Source organism: Hoplias malabaricus, chromosome 7 (assembly GCF_029633855.1).
Source record: "Hoplias malabaricus isolate fHopMal1 chromosome 7, fHopMal1.hap1, whole genome shotgun sequence".
In the NCBI taxonomy this organism is placed as follows: domain Eukaryota; kingdom Metazoa; phylum Chordata; class Actinopteri; order Characiformes; family Erythrinidae; genus Hoplias; species Hoplias malabaricus.
In genome coordinates, this window is record NC_089806.1 from 6,583,706 (window position 1) to 6,602,279 (window position 18,574).

Genomic DNA, 18,574 nt, shown 5'->3' on the forward strand with positions numbered 1-18,574 from the left:
CATCTATACTAGCAACCCATTATAAACTACATGATTATTATTATTAATAGTAATATTAATAGAATTAGAAGTTTACAATAATTCAAAAATACATTTTACAATGATAAAATGTATTTTATTGACTAACTTTATTATCCATTATTCACTCATATGATAAGTAATTAATACAATTGAATGATTGGTCTATTTCTGTATTAAAGATACATTAGATTAATTCATTTATATATATATATATATATATGTGTGTATGTGTGTGTGTGTGTGTGTGTATAAATAATAAAACAAACAAAATGTCTAATATATCCCAACATACCCCTGTCACCTGCTCATAAATGATAAATAATAAACGACAGATGTGTATATAACAGTACAGAGTCAGAATAAATACAGTACTACACGGGTGTTTGCCACGGTGCGCGCTCCCGTGGCCGGCTGAGGGAGGGCGCCGCTGTGACGTCAGCTGCCGGAGTAGTGTGGAGAGGGAGAGAATCACGACGAGGAGGAGGAGGAGGAGGAGAGAGAGACGGGGAGAGAGAGAGAGTGTGATGAGAGGAGGAGGAGAGAGAGACGGGGAGAGAGAGAGAGTGTGATGAGAGGAGGAGGACTTGTCTCCGAGGATAGACAGCTAGTGTGTGCACCGACACAGAGCCTCATCCGCACGGTAAGGCAAAGACAAGCTGGGTTTTGTGGTTGATTTATATTCTCGGTTCCACCTTAAACTGTGCAGCATGTTTCTTCTGGCGCCTGACGCTGGAATACAACTGCCGCACCATTTAAGGTGGAACGGAGAATATTAGAAGCAGGCGAATAAGCACGAGTGAGTTGTTGTTTGTGAGTTTGAGAGACAACTTGCTGCGAATGCTGCTGTTTCTTTGTTGTTGTTGTTGTTGTTGTTTACATTTCCATTTAAAGCCTGCAATTCAAACCCTAGCAACAGCGAGTCTCAGGTAAATGGAGCTCACACGTGTGAACTGTGGATTAACAGGACTTCAGATGGAGACCAAATTGTGTGCCATTGTTCCAGTGCGTCTACCTGTGTTTTTCTGGATGAACAGACTTTTACAGCTCTTGATAAAAAACCATTACACCTTCCATACCTTGCAATTTCAAAGCATTCCCATTTCAATACGTTTTTAAAGACAGTGCCGGGTGAACATCATTTTAAAAATGGTATGTTCGTAACCTACAAAGATAAACAAGCTGCAAAAACCCATCCCTCTGCTTTTATTTTGTCAGTAAAGTCATACCCCCCTCAGGCTACTTGCATTCTTAAATAGATAGAACGTTCTTTGATGTCCAGACTGGCATTTTTCATTGGCACTCAGTCGGTCCTGGTCATCTCACTGACCTTGGACGCGGTCCACTTCGGGCATGCAGTTCAGTTCCTGTCTGAGCCAGTGTGGGGAATATGACCAGAATCCATATGTAACTCAGAGCAGTGGTCTCTGGCTCAATGAGGCACAGCCCGTGTGAAAATGGCAAGAAGAGGCTCATCCTCGCTGCATTAGGACAGAGGCTGATGAACACAGAGAGGAGCTGAATAACAGACACTGCGAGCTGTGCCTCGTCTCACTGCTGAATTAAACAGAGACAGACAGGTGATAATCTGGACGCAGAGTGTGGAAGACAAGGACAGGATGCATGTAAAAATGTGCCATACCTCTTCAGAAGTGTGTGGACGTACCGTATAACTGAACAGAATAAGATGCTCTGGAGTGAGATGGTAACTCCAAGGCACAGGTCTAAATCCCCCCCCCCCCTGCATTGGGCTGTGGGCAGCAGATGATGGAGAACAATTCACTGCCTTTGGGATGGAACATCTAGTGGAAAGCCTTCCCTGGGGGTAGAAGCCCTTACTGCAGTAAAAGGAGAGAAACTCCTTGTGAATACGTGTCGGTTCGGATGAATGATGATTTGCCCACGGTCTTTTAGTAAATGTGGTGTATTTCTGCATCTTCAGGATTTTATTGATAGTAAGTTAAGAGTGTAATGTATTTGAAATGGTTTCAAAATATTGAATAATGTTCATTTTAAACTGCTAATTGATTGGAGTGGGGTGTACGCTAAGCAATCGTAAAACATTATTCATTCATTCATTAATGATCTGTAAGTGCTTATCCAGTTCAGGGTCACGGTGGGTCTAGAGCCTACCTGGAATCATTGGATTGGGCGCAAGGCGGGAACACACCCTGGAGGGGGCGCCAGTCGTTCACCGGGAAGTAAAACGTTATAAAGATAAATAAGTAAATTAGGGCTCAGTCATAAAACATAATCAAATTAAGTGAGCTTTTCTAATGTTGTCAAAAATTCTCATGACTGAACTGAGACTAAATACTTAAGTGAACTTTATACGCCACCAGAGGGCACTATAAAGTGTACGACCCGAGAGACACTGCCTTCAAATCCTGTCAGCATTGTGATTAGAGGGTGAACTCTAAGGGTGGAGGAAACGCCACCACACTGCCGTATTTTCTAGTGGGAAACTCAGTTATCAGTTAACATCTGACTCTCAGAGCTGGTTGTCGTTCAGTAACGAACCATGACGGCGACCACGCTGAGAAGAGGTAACCGTTTCTACCCACGGACACCGTCATGGGTCGCTCTGAAGAACCTGCTCTTGTTTGGTTCCAGCTGGGAATTTACTTCCAATGGTTTCACATTAGGTTTGTGGATGGAAACCGAATCAGCTCTACATTGGTGGAAATGGGGTGTGATTTCTGGGCAATGCTCTTTCTCTCTTTCTCACCTGGCTTTGTTCACGCCTCGACCTGGAGTCGCCGGAGAGAGCGTTTTCTACTGTAGGGTTCTTCCGTAGCTGGCTTCCTTCATCGTGCTTTATGGGCAGGGCCTTTTCTGTGCAGGTTTTGTTGTCACCTGGTTGTAGACTGGCTGAAACCTTTCAAGATGGGTGGTGACCATGGCGGCCATTTTGAATTCGGCAATTTTGGATCCAACTTTTCTATATACAATAGGAAGAGGGTCATGTGACACATCAAACTTATTGGGAATTTCACAAGAAAAACAAATGTGTGCTTGGTTTTAACGTAACTTTATTCTTTCATGAGTTATTTACAAGTTTCTGACCACTTATAAAATGTGTTCAAAGTGCTGCCCATTGTGTTGGATTGTCAATGCAACCCTCTTCTCCCACTCTTCACACACTGATAGCAACACCGCAGGAGAAATGCTAGCACAGGCTTCCAGTATCCGTAGTTTCAGGTGCTGCACATCTTGATGGTACGGTGTGGTATATGGGGTACAAAGATAGTGGGGCCATTCTTCATCAGTGGAAACCTCAAGGCCACTGGATATGCAAAATTGCTACATGATAAAGTGTTTTCCTCTTTATGCACTGAAGCTGTTCCCTGAGTTTTTCCAGCAAGATGGTGCACCACCACATTATAGGTGTCAGGTCCGAGCATTCCTAGATGAACAGTTTCCTAGAAAGTGGATTGGTCATCGTGGGCCAGTTGAATGGCCCCCAAGGTCTCCCCCAAGTGTTTTGAAACTTGTAAATACCTCATGAAATAATAACGTTGCGTTAAAACCAAGCACGCCATTGTTTTTCTTGTGAAATTCCCAATTAGTTTGATGTGTCACATGACCCTCTTCCCATTGAAAAAATAAAAGTTGGATCCAAAATGGCTGACTTCAAAATGGCTACCATTGTCACCACCCTTGAAAAGTTTACCCATCCCATATACTAATGTGCCACAAACAGGAAGTTAATATCACCAACCATTCCCATTTTATTAAGGTGTATCCATATAAATGGAACCACTCTGTATATTAAAAACATCTCTGCAGACTGTATATTGCAGCTCACTGTTACAGTCTGCAGAGATGCTTGTAAACTAACAGCATGTTTCCACATGTTGAGAACAGAAATGAGATGTGACAGCTGAAGCTGCTGAGGAGGTATAGCATCTTCCTGTACATCCATCTCCTCTGGGCAGCTTTGACTCCAGTAAACTCCATGCCCTTTTCTAACTCCCAGATTTAGCCCCACAGGACATTCACGGGGCTATTTTTATCCACAGATTTTTTAAAATGTCTTATTATCTAAAGCCATCTTCTCGTTCTGTCCATCATTAGGTTAATGCTAGCTTTATCAGCAGCTTTACTGCCCTGAAAATCTTCACAGTAAGACTATGCATATATTTTAATATTCTCTTTGGAGGACGTTAAACATTTTTCCTAGAAATCTGTCGATGAAATGGATGTCTGTGGCCGGGGTTAAATGAGATGTGAAATTACCCTCTATCTTCCTCCAGCTCAGACAGATTAAACACCACGGAAGGGCAAGTCCTGTTCCAGAGGAGGTTTTTATTTACTGACTCACACACAGAAAAAGGGAATGATGAATTAGGCTTTGTGTCTGTCTGATCTTTAAAACACGATTTTCCTGAAGGGGGTTCTGGTTGTTCTGGACGCAGCCGCGTAAATGTAACCCCCATTTTACGGCAGAAGTGACGCAGTGCATGAGGCAGGCCACAAATACAGTTCAACACTTTCTGTTTTTACACCGTTGGTGACCACCTTCTTTTTCCACCTGATTTTTGATTCTGTTCCTCAGAAGTCCTCTGGTCATTTGTGACCAACGGTGACCTTTAATAAGGTTCATGTTAAAGGCGATGTTCATGATTTTAGTCAAAAATTCGGAGGATGTTTCCTCATCTGTTGCTGCTCTTGAAGTCGGTTTGCGCTCAAAACTGTTCTAATGTGTTTATGAAGAGCCCCAGTGTCTGTAAATGGCTTAAAAAAACAAGTGCCTCAGTCGAGACTTTCCCTCTTTACCTACGGCAGAACAACAACTTCTGGAGGTGTTTAGACACTGGAGAGACCTCCAAACTCCAAAGCACAAACAGAGCTGAGGATGTAGCTCCATTCCTGCTCCAGAGGCGGGACACACAGACGTAAACACACCAGAGAGAACAGCACTCTCCCCGAATTGTTGATGTACACCTTTAAAAGCTGTGGGCTTTGATTACGCTTGATGTAACTATTTTGGTGCCACGTGCTGTACACAGCCAGTGAAAAGGCTACGCTGATTGAAGTACAGTGATCCCTCGTTTTTCGTTGGGTTGGGGATGCATTCCAAGACCACCCGTGAAAAACGAATTTCCACGAAGTAGAGGAAAGATATTTTTGTTATGTATTTAATGAGTATTTGGACTTTTAAAACCCTCCCTGTTGCTGTTAACAACCCGCCCTTTGCATTAAACAGTCGTTCTCTAATGTTTTTCAGCTGGAACTACATGTGATATCCTACCAGTTTCTTTAATAGAGTCATTCCTAAGCTGTGATTTAGCGTCAGTAACTTTCACTCGGGGCGGCACGGTGGCGCAGCAGGTAGGTGTCGCAGTCACCTACCTGGGTTCGATTCCCGCTCTGGGTGACTGTCTGTGAGGAGTTGGTGTGTTCTCCCTGTGTCTGTGTGGGTTTCCTCCGGGTGACTGTCTGTGAGGAGTTGGTGTGTTCTCCCTGTGTCTGCGTAGGTTTCCTCCGGGTGCTCCAGTTTCCTCCCACAGTCCAAAAACACACGTTGGTAGGTGGATTGGTGACTCCAAAGTGTCCGTAGGTGTGAGTGAATGTGTGAGTGTGTGTCGCCCTGTGAAGGACTGGCGCCCCCTCCAGGGTGTATTCCTGCCTTGCGCACAATGATTCCAGGTAGGCTCTGGACCCACCGCGACCCTGAATTGGATAAGGGTTACAGATGATGAATGAATGAATGAATGAAATTTCACTCGGATGTGGACATGAACAATACATGTACTGTACGTAAGAAATACTTGGGTTTTTTCTAGATTTTCCCTCAATATCCGTGATATCGCGGCCATAAGCCCCCTTGAAAAAACCTGTGAATCTGCGAAAGATGAACTGCGAAGTAGCGAGGGATTACTGTATTTACTTATTGGCATCACATCTATACATTTGGTGTAAGAGCCTTCTTTTTTTAATTCATTAATTAGTTTCGAGTACTTGTTGGTTTGATGATTTCAGATGAAATCCCGTCTCAGAAAACTAGACTTCTGCCCGTCGTCTGGTGTAAGTTACCGCTTTACTCAGCGAAGAGCAGCTTTATTTCACCGTCGGTCAAAGTTGCCAGCCACAAACAGCTGTTGTCGTGTCACTTAAGCCTCCCAGCTTTGAAAAGGGCTCTACAACAAAAACAAACCCGCTTGAAAAAAAGTGGTAGAACTGGAGGATGTCTTGTTTCCTAGGGTTTAGACCCTAAAATGTGTTACGTTTCTTTTAATCATTGAACTCTGACTTTATCTAAAAGACGTTTCATTGGGTTCAGTGCGTTCAAATGTTTCCAAAACACTGGTTTACTCCCACAGTGTAAACACACATGTTGGTAGATGAACTGGAAGTGTACGTTTGTCCACAGGTGTGAGTGACAGGGTGAGACTGTGATGGACTGGCACCTCGTCGTGTGTGTGTTCTTAACCCTACACACTGCACAGGATGAAGTGGTTACAGAAAATGAATGGATAAACATGACAGACGTAGACAGTTGTATATGTAGCAAATGAACCCAACTGATTTTGAACAGTATTTGTGGCCAGGTTAACAGCAGATATCAGGTGGAGACTAGATGAATCTAAGGAGTTGTACCAACAGAGCACTGATTAGACTCACTCACTTACTCACACATTCATTATCTGTAACCCTTATCCAATTCAGGGTCGCGGTGGGTCCAGAGCCTACCTGGAATCATTGGGCGCAAGGTGGGAATACACCCTGGAGGGGGCGCCAGTCCTTCACAGAGCAACACAGACACTCACACACTCACACCTACGGACACTTTTGAGTCGTCAATCCACCTACCAACGTGTGTTTTTGGACTGTGGGAGGAAACCGGAGCACCCGGAGGAAACCCACGCGGACACAGGGAGAACACACCACACTCCTCACAGACAGTCACCCGGAGGAAACCCGCACAGACACAGGGAGAACACACCACACTCCTCACAGACAGTCACCCGGAGGAAACCCGCACAGACACAGGGAGAACACACCACACTCCTCACAGACAGTCACCCGGAGGAAACCCGCACAGACACAGGGAGAACACACCACACTCCTCACAGACAGTCACCCGGAGGAAACCCGCACAGACACAGGGAGAACACACCACACTCCTCACAGACAGTCACCCGGAGGAGACCCACGCAGACACAGGGAGAACACACCACACTCCTCACAGACAGTCACCCGGAGGAGACCCGCGCAGACACAGGGAGAACACACCACACTCCTCACAGACAGTCACCCGGAGGAGACCCGCGCAGACACAGGGAGAACACACCACACTCCTCACAGACAGTCACCCGGAGGAGACCCGCGCAGACACAGGGAGAACACACCACACTCCTCACAGACAGTCACCCGGAGGAGACCCACACAGACACAGGGAGAACACACCACACTCCTCACAGACAGTCACCCGGAGCGGGAACCGAACCCACAACCTCCAGGGCCCTGGAGCTGTGTGACTGCGACACCTACCTGCTGTGCCACCGTGCCGCCATACTCACACATTCACTTATGTTTAACCAAATGCACTCTATTCTGTGTTTTGTCTTAGTGACCCAGCATGTCCTAGTTTTTAATCTTTCTTTAATATATTTCACTGTACTTTTATTTCAATCCATGACTTAGGACTGGACAATAATTATATATCAATATATATTTCAATAAAAAATGTTTCAATAACAATATGATTTTTAAACACGTTCGTTCTTGTTTGTTCTTGGAAGTTTTTCAGTGGATAATTTAACGTTCAAATCGATACCGGAATTATATCGTATCGACCAAAATTATGAAATATATTGTAATATAAATTTTGGCCGTATCGTCCAGCCCTAACATGACACATGACCTGAGGCTGACTGAGGTCTGCTGTTGTTCAGGTGTTCTCTTGTTAAAGGAACTGGATGAAAGCAGCAACTTCATACTCCAAACCTGTTGTGGTTTATCTGCTCAGTATGAGGTCAAAGGGAGATCTGTGTGCGAACTGTGTCTTTAAAAGCAGAGAGTGGGTGTTAATTCCTCGGCAGGGCTCCGCTGTGTGGGTGTCGTGTTATCAGGTGAGTTATGAAGCAGCTGCTCCCTCAGTCCATCAGTCTGAGGCTCAGCCGGGGTCCGAACGCTTGCCTGTTTCTCCTGGTGGGATTCAGCTTGTAATTGGCCTGGTTGCTGATAACACAGACTTAGCAATTGTCTCTGCCTGCTAGCAGCGCTAATTGTGCCCAAGGGAGAGCTATTTATTGTTCCAGTAACCACATGCACTCTGCGTTCTCATTACTGCGCTGCTGCTACACTTCTGTGACCACGCTTAATATCTGAGCTTATTATATTATAGGGACTTTTAATGCAGTTCGTTTTAGTGATTAGATTCTATTAACAAGTGGAGGATGTGCGCACATTGGTTATGTGGCTGCTCCCACTGAATAAGATCAAACCAATTTATGTTGCGGATACTTTTATATTATCGTATACACATGTAATATAATCTATACATTTCTGACAAATTGTAGTAAAGTGTAAAATAAAAAAACAGTGATGCTGCAAGGTATCTCTGGGGACCTGGAGTTTGTGGGTTCAAGTCTTGCTGCAAGTGACTGTGAGGAGTGTGGTGTGTTGTCCGTGTGGGTTTCCTCCAGGTGACGCAGGGAGAACATACCACACTCCTCACAGACAGTCACCCGGAGGAAACCCATGTAGACACAGGGAGAACACACCACACTCCTCACAGACAGTCACCCGGAGGAAACCTACGCAGACACAGGGAGAACACACCACACTCCTCACAGACAGTCACCCGGAGGAAACCCACTCTGACACAGGGAGAACACACCATGCTCCTCACAGACAAATTTTCCGCCCTCCTTTGAAAGGATAATAGAGTCTAGGACTAGGCTTAATTTCTGTCTGGAAAACAACCTCTCTATGATTTACATTTGTCTTTTTTTAATATGTTACATTGAGCAAATAAATTATATTTGTCATTAATATGTGAAAAAAATGCCATAATCTTGCACTAAACTGTTATTCTTTGCTGTCTGAGCTTTATATTTGATTTGACTGTGAGCTGACAATATGCAACAGTTGAAATCTGACCTTGATAAAGCGAGTGTTTATCTTGGAAGGCTCTGGCGTCTCTCAGCTGTTGGGATTCAGTCTGTCTGAGAGCTGTGGAGGCGCTAGTGAAAGCTTTGACAGCTTTCTGTGCTTGTGGTTCACTGGCAGAGCCCCAGGCCTGATTCTCAACCGTCCCGTAATTCAGTGTGTGATTGATCAGCTCTTTCGTTCCTGCACAGTCCCGCAGCACAGGACTCATGACGCATGTTGGACTTCACCCAGTCTAACCATCACCAGCCCAGCTCAGAGAAACACAAACAATGGGGCACATCGCCAGTGTAACCTACATTGTTTCTGTCTAAGTCGCATGGCTTATCTTATGCCGTTTTACTGCTTCACCACCTGGTACTTCCAGCTGGTGACTGTTCTCAGCTAACAGCATCTGTCTGACATTGATGTATCAGTGCTGGTTTTAATCAGTGCATGCTGCTAAATGTGGTTGTTGCTTTTTATAGACTTCAGGGTGGACAGGGTGATGATATGGCAGTCGTACTCATTAAATAACAAAGAGAATAGTTCTAGGTGTACTATGGGCGCGGTAGAGTAGATGTTTACATCACAAAATAAAACCTCTAATACGTTGACACCATTAAATAAATATATAAATATTTTTTTTAATGGTTGCTTGACTAAGTGCAGCTTGAGTGCAAAATATAAATTGTGTGTTGATTTTTCATCATACATTTACATTTAAACATGTGAGTATGTAATTTCCAGGCATACATTTCATAAATATATATTTTCTAACTTAATTTCAGCAGCTATCCCAAGATTCCCATTACTAAACTATTCTGTGTTTGAGAATGAATGCTGTAAACAGTTCCCCACCCAACAAACAAACGAACTGAGGTCATAATTTATAGGGGTATGAAACATCTGTGAATTTGCTTTGGTCAAACCCCACAGCAGGTTTCTCCCCCTGTGTAAACAGCTCTGTTCAGAACGGCGTCTGTTCCTTTAAATGATAATGAGCCGCTCGCTGTTCACCCCGACCCCGAGCGCACAGCAGTGAGGAGCGAGGAGCAGAAGCTAAGGTTTTTAGCCGTTTTTGCTCTGTTCTCTTTGTATCAGTTTTGCTGCCTTTAACCTCGTCTTTGTGCTCTCACATAAACACAAGTCCAGCGCTGTGATTGGACAGACTCAGACGAGGGGGCGGGACAATTCTCTAGTGTCTGAACTCTATGTAAGAAGCTACACAAAGTCAGAATGGCTCCTTTTATTCCTTGATTGCAGATTAGGCAACCCGCAAAAAGGGCTTCTGTTGTTTTGTTTTATTTTATTGTTTTACAGTGTGTGGGTTGGTGGGCTCCAGATCCCCACATAAATAAACACATGCCCTGAACAAGTGAGATTTTTCATAACCTATCCCCTTTGAGTCCCAAGAGAATTAGACACTGAGGAAAGGTTTTAAATTTCGAAGATAATGCCATTGCAGTCTGTTCAATGAGTGATGCTTTATGACTGGAAAGAAGTTAAAGTTTAACAGCCACGTTGCTTGACCCGTAAAGAGCACCAAAAGCCTGAGCCTAATCTACAGCGTCAGTACCTGTTTAAGGTCGGGCTCTGGGAGGTGATGAAGCACCGGAGAACCTGCTGCGCTATCATAAATCGCTGGATCTGAGCGAGTCATCACCGGCGCTAAAAATAAACCCCAATCTGGGCTTTGAGGCATTCTTAACGTCCTGCCGCAAACCAACAAGGCAATTTGTTCCAGGACCGGCCTGTGACGGCTTTATTGTCTGTGTTCAGCCACACAGATGTCGAGTAAATATACTGAGGCTTTACAGCTCTCACTTTTTTGTTCAATAAAGCCTCTGTTTACACTCATAATTGCCTGCAACAAGAGAGAACGCATTAGAAAAAGCTGAAATGGCACTCACAATCTCACATAGTGCTCCCAATCGATTGCTCCCACGATTCCTCACTGCTCATAGAGATGAATTATTTATCAGGGCCTACTGGGAGCTCTGAGGTTGGAGGCATCCTATAGAAATTCTCAATGGCAGAACATGAAACAATGTGAAGCTCTCTGTGTTTATGATAAACATGTCATTGTGTTTAATATAGGATCACACTTCTTCTTATTAGTCAAAGTGCAACTGGGTTTACACACGTGGCATAAACTCCACAGAAAACATATATAGAATCTATAGAATATTAATCTCCGGAGCCCAAGTGCCAGCTGGAAGAGTGTAAAACCCCCAGAATTGGGCTGTGGAGCAGTGAAACTGTATGCTCTGAAGTGATGGAGCTCTGGGATTTGTTTGTAATCACATCCTGCATTACAGACAAAAAACAACGCAGCCTTCCATCCCTTTTAATATTTATATTTACATACTCTATCTAGGGGGCACTGTGGCGCAGCAGGTAGTGTCGCAGTCACACAGCTCCAGGGACCTGGAGGTTGTGGGATCGATTCCCGCTCCGGGTGACTGTCTGTGAGGAGTGTGGTGTGTTCTCCCTGTGTCACTGTGGGTTTCCTCCGGGTGGCTGTCTGTGAGGTGTGTGGTGTGTTCTCTCTGTGTCTGCGTGGGTTTCCTCCGGGTGACTGTCTGTGAGGAGTGTGGTGTGTTCTCCCTGTGTCTGCGTGGGTTTCCTCCGGGTGACTGTCTGTGAGGAGTGTGGTGTGTTCTCTCTGTGTCTGCGTGGGTTTCCTCCGGGTGCTCCGGTTTCCTCCCACATTCCAAAAAAAACACGTTGGTAGGTTGATTGGCGACTCAAAAATGTCCGTAGCTGTGTGTGTGTGTCTGTGTTGCCCTGTGAATGACTGGCGCCCCCTCCAGGGTGTATTCCTGCCTTGCGCCCAATGATTCCAGGTAGGCTCTGGACCCACCGAGACCCTGAACTGGATAAGGGTTACAGATACTGAATGAATGCTCTATCTATGCTCTGTCATAATTGAGTCCGCACCTCTGACGTTTTATATGATCGCTGTCCTTTTAAAAATATGTATCTCTCTAAATAGTATTTTTACAGCAGAATGGAAAGAACCTTCTCAACTTCCAGTGGAAGTCAGTGTAAAAATATTTATTCCCATTCATTCTGAAGCATTTCTATTGGTTCGTTCATCATAAATTAACACAGTGTGAAGGACAGCTGCGGTGCTCAAATGACATAAACTAAACATCCACAAAAATTAGAAACGTTTTTAATTGGACAGACAACAATATGCAAATCACTTCACACACTCAATCGTGTTTAAGAAAATGCACCCCAAGAGGCACTTTTCGGTATCAGTGACACCACGTGTCCTGAGGAACCGGGAAGGTTCCCAGTCACGAATCTAGTTTGGAACCGTTCAGCCGCTTCCACAGACAAACTGATTCACGAACCGGGAAAGTTCATTCCCAGTCGGAACCAAATGAATGTAGGTTCCTCAGCATGGACCGTGATGTGTTTGTGAGTGGGTCGAGATAAAGAAAAAAGTAAAGTGCTATAGAACAGTGGAGCCAGGCGGTCATTTACAGAGTGTTTTATTGTCCTTGGAGACGTGCAGGAAAATGCAGTACGTGTTTTCTGTGGCTGTGTTCAGTGCGGCTTCAGCCATTTTGGATATTCTTTTAACAACAACAACAACAAAAAAAAAACCCTGTTCTGGGTGACTGTCTGTGAGGAGTTCTCCCAGTTTCCTCCCACACTCCAATAACACACATTGGTCGGTGTATTGGCCACTCAAATGTGTCCGTAGGTGTGAGTGTGTGTCGCCCTGTGAAGGACAGGCGCCCCCTCCAGCGTGGGTTCCTTCCTTGCGCCCAGTGATTCCAGATAGGCTCCAGACCCCCCGCGAATCTGAACTGGGTAAAAGGTTACAGACAATTAATGAATGAATTAACCACAAACCACAATGTATTTTTAGACATTTTAACCGTTTTTATGCTAATCAGTTTCTTTGTGTTGGGCTTAACAACGAAAACTGCTTTGTCCAACTTTGCTCTGGCCGTTGTAATAGAAATTACGTCACAATGTTTTCGGGGCAGGTTCAGTTACTGAAGTGGATATCAGTGTGGACTCATTCCCTCACCCAACTGAGGGCTCATTTAGCACGCTTTATTTATTTCAGCCAATGCAGAAAAGGAACGGCCCTTGAGATGACGTCAGGTAGTGGTGAGTGCCAGTTAAGACCAGAATTGAAACATGGAGAGGGTCTTTGATGCGAAGCACTGAACCGCACCTCATTATGGAGCAGTTCTTAAAGAGGAGAGAGTGAGTGATGCCATCTTAGAGAGAGCCGTATGAGTGACTATGTGGGTTACAAACCAGCTCCATAAGGTGCATTGCATCTAAAAATGCGAAGGAGGATGATAATAATAGAAATAAATATATAAGACTTCATGTGTAATGTTAAAGGTAATGATTGACTTGGCTTCCATGAGTCCAGGTTTAAATCTTGTTGATGTGAGTTTACGTGGGAGTTGCTGTGTATATATTCAAGTCTGACCAGCCCTGCATGGCTCTCAAGATTGTGGCTATTGCTTTGACTCCATTGGTGCATCTAACAGCTAGAGTTCACTTTTCAGGTGCGGTTCTCCGCTGTAGGTTTTTCAGTGGCGTTTGGAGGAAAGTGCTTCAAAGGCTGAACCTGCCGAGAGTGTGTGGAAAAACCTCTTAGGGTTTCACAGGCTGATAACAGATCATGGGGAAGCAGAGGATGGGGGGAAAAAGTCCTCCGGACCGACCCTGAACAGGATTGAATTGTTACTGAAAATGAATGAATGAATGAATGAATGCTAATTAATTCACGCTGTGCAGAATCCTTGTATCTTTAAATGTTTACAGACTTCCTAACATGGGCAAGATGCACAGTACATAATGACGCACCACTTTAGAAGTCCATATTAACCAGATTTAAAGGAAGCTGTGTGACGTGTTTATCTCTTTTATTGATTTCAGTGATAAAAACCTAGTAGTGTCTCAGGTTACGGCTTTTTTAAACCGTTGTGTTTGGTCGAGCTGCGCTCAGAGATGTCTTATCTCTCCAGGGCCTGGTTCATTAGCAGGCTTCTGTCCATTCAGATTACTGCTCTGCTCGTCATGTGATGTGTTACAGCATCACTTAAAAGCAGATAAGGCCCTCTGCTCACTTCAAAGCTCTAGAAGAAGTCCAGTGCTGGTTCAAAGAGATTTTAACCAAATCCCTTGGGGCATTTGTTTCTGGACAGCTTTGAAAACTGATTAAGCAGCTCTGTGAAATGGAGACAAACACGATGACATGTATTTCATCAAAAAAGTGGTGCACACTCGGTGCATTTCAGATAAAATGTTAGTCGTGTTCAGTCCTTTTCTGAATAAACGTAAAAGCTTCTTCACTGGAATCGAACTGTATTCCATTCAAACAAAGAGTTTCAGGGAAAAGCTAAAATTCTCTTGTCTGAATAGGCTTTGTTTCGTTTGGATAAGGTGCTGTACTCATTTATGGTGCTTTTCCACTGTAGAGTCTCTACTCGGCTCGACTCGGCTCTTTTGCTTTTCCATTAGGCAAATCTGGAACCTGGTCCCCAGAACTGGGTACTTTTTCACTCCCCGGTGGTGCCTGGTACGAAGCGAGCAGAGTGGGTACTTAATGTGACGTGTAAACATTGCAGAGAGCTGATTGGGCAGGGAGGCTTGTTTCCATGGCAAAGTGCAGACATCCAGTACAAACTTGTAAAGTCTTCAAGTTACCGCAGTGGTCACATTTAACTTTATCTGACTCACAACTGCAGCTTATTAAATTATACTGTGGATCCTTGAATCCACAATCCTTGGCCAACTAAAAACTCCAGCTTTGCTGATCTGTGAGAACTGGGACGCGGAACAACAACAGGTGAAAACAAAATGAGTAACCAGCGCTTAACGTTACTGCTGTCGTTGTGGTTTTCAAAGCTTGCGGTTCTCTTAGAGTCTGGGTTTTGCAACATCATTGGCTACATTTTGTGGGGGAGTGGCGCTAGTGGAAAAGAGACCTGGGAAAAGCGTGTCGAGTTTAAATCGGCTGTTCTGAACAGGGGAAGAAAAGCGCTGTGTTGTTTGATCCTTGTGGTGTTTTGACCATATCATGTTACAGATATTTTATTAAGACCCCAGAACTATCTTCACTTGTGGGGAAAAATGGGGATGTCTTCTATAAAAAGGCTCTTCACTTTACCTGATGTTAGGACAGGAATGAAACATTAATTTTGCAGCTGAATTTTAGCATGTCATAGAAATGCAATCTGATTGTAAGGTGCCTTGACATTCCCAGCCCTAGTGGAGCCATCGCCTTTGTTCAGCATGACTTTGACCTGTCAGACTGTGTGACTGCTGGTGCCCTAGAAGTGCCGTACTAAAGCCCTTGAGCAAACACACTGACTGCGCTAATTCATATGGCCCAGTGCGAGTCACTGGACGCCCCATTTGGCACCAAGCATCCTGGCCTTGTTCTCAGTCCAAATAGGGCTTTGAGTTATGTTCAGATCCGTGGATGTCATTGATGCCTCATCGTCTATCCTTCCCTTTTATTTGTTTATTTATTTGTTAGTTCTTTCTGTCTCTAGCGGTGGCCACTTATGGAATTTCACTGGATGAGACCCTTGAGGAAGTGAGCTGTTTATTTGTGGAGGTCCAGTGCCAGTGGGAAAGACATTCAGAATGGACGTGAGCTGCATAGAAGTGCAACGTGAGTCTGCCTTTCACTGCACTCAAGAAGGTGAAAGGAAAGACGTCTAATCTCTGTATTGTGTGGTGCGGGCTCGGCCCCAGCTCTGCTCATCAGCAGCCGTTATAAACGACCTTAAATTAAAGCCATTTTTCTTCTCGCTAACTCTCTGTTCATCTTGATTTTTTTTCAGGGGCAGTGTGTGTGTTCTCTCAGCACCATCGCTGATGTCAACGTACCCAGCGCTCGGTTATTTTTAGTCCTTGCGTGTGCCGTGATGCGGTGAACCCTGGTGATAGCTTAAGGCTGCAGCGTAATGCTAAGCTAATTACTTCTGTCTGCCTTAAACAGATGTGTCAACTGGTGTTAAAATGAAAGGGCCAAATATAATCCTGAACAAATTCAGATAGGGCTCAGTTTAACCACAAATATTAAATCTGAGAAATCCAGACTGTGAGAGTCTCAGGCCTCTGTAAGCCCTTCCGTACACGAATCACGACCACATTAGCACCATATACATGATATCGGAAATACCCCCATCATCCAAACCTTTACACTGACCTTGTGTCTACACTCACTGTCCAATATCTCAGCTCCACTGACCACACAGGAGCACTTTGTAGTTCCACAATTACAGACTGTAGTTAATGTTGCTCTGCATAATTTAAACCCCCCCCCAGAGCAGGTGTGATGTGGTTTTGGATCATTCTCAGCGCTGCAGTGACACTGACGTGGTGGTGGTGTGTTAGTGTGTGTTGTGCTGGTGTAGAGTGGATCAGACACAGCAGTGCTGCTGGAGTTTTTAAACCCTGTGTCCACTCTCTGTCCACTCTGTGAGACACTCCTCCCTCGTTGGTCCACCTTGTAGATGTAGAGTCAGAGACAGTAGCTCATCTGTCGCTGCACAGTGTGTGTCGCTCGTCCTCTAGTCCTTCATCAGTGACACAGGACGCTGTCGGCTGGATGTTTTTGGCCGGTGGACTGTTCTCAGTCCAGACAATGAGGATGATAAGTATGTACGCTATGACCACCGTACGTGGAAGGTTTAAACTGCCTGTTTGTTTATAGAGGCTAGTCTTATATATAGTGTGTGTGTGATTTTAAGAGACAGCTGGGAGGCATATTTTCACACACAGCAGGAAGTGTGCTTAAGCCACAAGTGTTCCAGTCACTTTCTGCCCCGTTCTGAAAAGATTCAGCAGCAGCTTTTCTTATTCCGGGCAGAACATCAGCACTAACCTCTGACCAGTGGCTCTCCACTGAGAGAGAAATCTGTGTGATAAACTGTCATGTACTTGGACCAGTATAACAGCAGGAGCCTTGGGAAAAATGCAGCCAAACATTTGGACTGAGTAGAATAACATGCCCTAAATTCTGTGGTAAGAAAAGTAGCAATTACTGGCTTTAGATCCACTCTTAATCTGAGCAATGTTTCTTATTTAACTTAACATTCACGTCTGCTTTTTGGTTTTCAGACTGAATATAAACAATCAATTCCCTGAGCTGAGTCAGTCTTGGAATCTGGTCACTAACACAGCTAACAACTTCTCATCACCACATAAAATTAGCTTCCCCAGAGGGATATATACAGGTTTTAAACATATAAAGTATTATATGTAATAGAATAAAATATACAGTAAGGGCGGCACGGTGGCACAGCAGGTAGTGTTGCTGTAACACAGCTCCAGGGACCTGGAAGTTGTATGTTCGATTCCTGCTCCGGAGTGGTGTGTTCTCTCTGTGTCTGCGTGGGTTTCCTCCGGGTGATTGTCTGTGAGGAGTGTGGTGTGTTCTCCTTGTGTCTGCGTGGGTTTCCTCCGGGTGACTGTCTGTGAGGAGTGTGGTGTGTTCTCCCTGTGTCTGCGTGGGTTTCCTCCGGGTGACTGTCTGTGAGGAGTGTGGTGTGTTCTCTCTGTGTCTGCGTGGGTTTCCTCTGGGTGACTGTCTGTGAGGAGTGTGGTGTGTTCTCCCTGTGTCTGCGTGGGTTTCCTCCGGGTGCTCCGGTTTCCTCCCATGGTCCAAAAACACATGTTGGTAGGTGGATTGGCGACTCAAAAGTGTCCGTAGGTGTGAGTGAATGTGTGAGTGTGTGTCGCCCTGTGAAGGACTGGCGCCCCCTCCAGGGTGTATTCTCGCCTTGCGGCCAGTGATTCCAGGTAGGCTCTGGACCCACCGCGACTCTGAACTGGATAAGGGTTACAGACAATGAATTAATGAATGAATATACAGTAAGTCACAACCAGTAATTGCACATTTATTTATTACTAATGAACCTTGTGTTTTGCAGCTACATCGTACATTTTCTTGAAAGCGAGGAGCCGAAGTCACACTGCTGAAATATAGACAGACGATTGTAATCCATTTAAAGGAGACATATTCTCCACTTTTCCACAAGGGAACACAGTTCTGAGATTTTTAATGAACTGTCTGTGACCTGCATTTGTCAAAACACCACAAGGATCACAGCAGCGTTCAACAGCCCTGTTCAGAACGTCTGATTTCAGCGTTGACTCGCAGTTCATCCGCCGACCCATTCTCTTTTTCTGTTTTAACTCAGCGTTTACTGTTTAACTTCATATTGCACTCTCACATAAACGCAGGAACAGCGCTGTGGTTGTGGAGACTAAGACAGGAGGGCGGGACAATCCTATAGTCTCTGTGCTTGAGCAGAATCAGAACGCTTTGTTTTATTTCGTGTTGTTTGACTCGTGTTGGCATCCCACACTAGGGTGCAGATACACACATTACGTTGCATCATGACTAGCTTTGACAATATGTGAAATATGATATGACCTCGTAGCTCTTTTAACA

At 44.7% G+C, this 18,574-nt stretch overlaps 1 protein-coding gene across 2 annotated transcripts in view; it reads left to right on the forward strand.

Annotated features, from left to right (window-relative positions):
• Positions 1 to 506: 506 nt before the first annotated feature.
• The window catches only part of pkib (protein kinase (cAMP-dependent, catalytic) inhibitor beta), a 45,462-nt gene continuing 27,394 nt past the window's right edge, over positions 507 to 18,574 (forward strand). For both annotated transcript variants that reach the window (XM_066677512.1, XM_066677510.1), the window contains exon 1: positions 507 to 661. The gene's annotated coding sequence lies outside the window, so the exon portion shown is untranslated. The remainder of the gene's footprint in view (positions 662 to 18,574) is intronic.